General features: G+C 40.8%; 1 pseudogene; it reads left to right on the top strand.

Moving 5' to 3' along the window:
• The first annotated feature begins 1,397 nt into the window (after positions 1-1,397).
• On the top strand, positions 1,398-2,340 carry LOC110346777 (ferritin light chain-like; annotated as a pseudogene).
• Positions 2,341-2,897: the final 557 nt, after the last annotated feature.

Here is a 2,897-nt window from a genome sequence, read left to right on the forward strand (position 1 = left end):
TGTGCTCCTCTGCAACCGTCCAGTCTGGACACCAGCACGTTAGGAAGCCCCTCTGTTGGGAAACCGAAGCCAACAGAAATGGAAGGCAATTAGAAAAGAGCATCACGCATAGTAATAGGAAGATGCCTAAAGAGTTCTTTACAAAGCAGAGAGCCATTCCGAGCCTAGACTTGGAATCAAGAAAGAATCAAATTCGAGACCCATTTCTAACACTCTCCAAGAACTAATCTTTTAATCTCCCTAAACCTCAGTTTCTTTGTCTGTGAAATAGGAACAATAAAGCCTGCCCTGTCGCACAGACAGTTATTGGGCAGGTCAAATATATAATGGATGTGAAAGTCCTTTTAACATTAAGGTACTGTACAACTGCCAACCATTATGACCGTTCTTCATTCAGTTTTTGTGGAAGTTGAAGGGGAAATGATCATCGCAAGTTGATTTAGCAAAATCTATAAGAACTATAAGTTGACCAGTGATTCTTTTTATTTTTTTATTTTTATTTTTTTGGTACCAAGGATCGAACTCTGGTCCTTGCGCTTGCACAGCAGGCGGCGAAACCACTGAGCTAAATCCCCGGCCCGACCAGTGATTTTTAAGACTGACTTAAATCAATGTTTTTCCATCACAACAGAAAAAAAAAAAGTCTATATTTTAGGGGAAAGAACAGTAAATTCTGTATGCTATATATAAAATGTTCAAATGAAATCTTTGACAATTAAGAAAAATATTGTGAACAAATATCAAGAAAAGATGTTTTTGAGTAGCCGGGTAAAAAGTCTACAAATAAGAGGGAAGCTGTCTGTTGTGATGAACAGTGACCAACTTTCATGGTATTTGCAAAAATGTTCCTGTGGAGGTAGTAAATTGGCTCTTGGGGTGACTGGATGCTCTCTTGTAGGTTGAACTCCATGATGGGGCTCTCATCCATTGTTCATTCAGAAACCACAGCCAAAAGAGAGGCTCCAGGTTTCAGTAAGAGATAAATTATTTTGTGAAGAATGATGATGAAGAGTTAATCTTGTACAAAAATAAATCAGAATCATTCTGATGAAAATATGAATATAATGAACATTTCCGAGAAGATGACAAACATTTTGTATGATTAAAGTCCAAGGATTTACTCAGACATTTCTGGGAAACTTGAAGTTCTGATAAAGAAAATAGTAATTGAATTTTTTTAAGGGGAAATAAGGTGTCTTGGATAACACAGAAACAAAGGAGAAAGTATATAATGGAAAACTATTCTCCCTTAATCTGCTGACTAGTCCTGATGTATGTCATCATTATACCTCCCATTACCCACAGAAAGAATAATATTAAGGACATGGACTCCAAATTTAGTGGTGTGTCTGGAGGTCTTGAGGATCTGACTCTTGCTTCAATGGTGTTTGGACAGAACAGGCCCAGAACTCCCTCTTTTTCACCCTTCATCCACCTTCCAGTTACAAATTTCAGGACCATCATCTCACCTATCTCCTGCTTCGAGGATCAGCCAATACCATTCTTTTCTAGGTAGCTCCTTACTGCTGACCAGCTATGATTTCTCAGATTCATCAGAATTATTCCACCAAGGTGGAGGTTGCCATCAACCACCTAGTGAATCTGCACCTGCAGGCCTCCTACACCTACCTCTCTCTAGGTTACTACTTCGACCATGACAATGTGGCTCTCTGGTGGGCATGGGCCATTTCTTCCAAGACCTGGCCAAGGAAAAAGGAAAGGGCGCCGAGTATCTCCTGAAGATGCAAAACCAGCTCGGAGGCTGAGTGCTCTTCCAAGATGTGCAGAAATCTTCTGAAGATTAGTGGGATAAAACCCTGGATGCCATGGAAGCTGCCCTGGCCCTGGAGAAGAACTTGAACCAAGCTCTTCTGGATGCCTTGGGCTCTGCCAAGACAGACCCCAATCTGTGTGATTTTTTAGAGAGCCACTTTCTAGATGAAGTGAAGCTCATCAAGAAGATAGGAGACCACCTCACTAAGTTCCACAGGCTGGTGGGCCCCCAGGCTGGTTGGACAACTAGCTCTTCGAAAGGATCACTCTCAAGCACAACTAGGAGGCCCCAGAGTATGGTGGCCTCTGAGGGCCTCCTGCTCACCTGGCATCAGGGCTTTGTCCTAAACCTCTCCCTTCAACCACTAGGCAGCTTTTTCACCTCTCTGGAGCCCCCTCTCAAGTCTTGGACCAAAAGAAAATAAAGCCTTTTGCAGAAAAAAAAAAAAATAGCATAGATTTAAATTTCAGCTCGGCCTCACATAAGCTGTGTGATATTATGCAAGTCCTTTAACTTCTCTATGCCTTAATTTCCTCACCTGAAAGAGGTTGTACATAGCCACATCAAAAGCCACTGTCATGATTAAATGAGTATATTATGAGAATCTAGAACAATTGCAGGTAAATATAAGTGTTTTGGCAATATTGCTCAAGTTACTCAAATGAACCCAGTACATTCCAGTCAGTTCTAACTCTTTCAGATACTTCAAAGCCTGAAATCACTTCTTTAATTGATACAGTGGTGCTCTGGTTCATGAACTTAATTTGTTCTACAATTTCTGAAAAGATGGCCACCTTTGTATTTGTGTGGGAAAGATGACTGTGGTTGTGTTTGTCACCCAATACAGTTTGCAAACAGAAAATTTTGCCAAATGCTTCTGTTTGCAAACCAAATTGTTTGCAAACAAAAGCATTCGCGTCCTGAGGTTCCATGGTATTCTAATCATCAATCTACACTCTCACAATTTCAGGCTTCAGGCTTCTAGAATGGATTAATTCCCTAACCTGTACCATCTCCATTATCCACTCTTCCATACGACAGATAGTATAATTACTCCTTTAGTGAAATAAATATGAACTCCTTCCTCTTCTCTTTATATCCACCTGGGTCAGCCTTTCTTGCC

The sequence above is a fragment of the Heterocephalus glaber genome, unplaced genomic scaffold (assembly GCF_053883595.1).
Source record: "Heterocephalus glaber isolate CG9 unplaced genomic scaffold, H.glaber_assembly_v1.0 deba00001608, whole genome shotgun sequence".
Lineage (NCBI taxonomy): Eukaryota > Metazoa > Chordata > Mammalia > Rodentia > Bathyergidae > Heterocephalus > Heterocephalus glaber.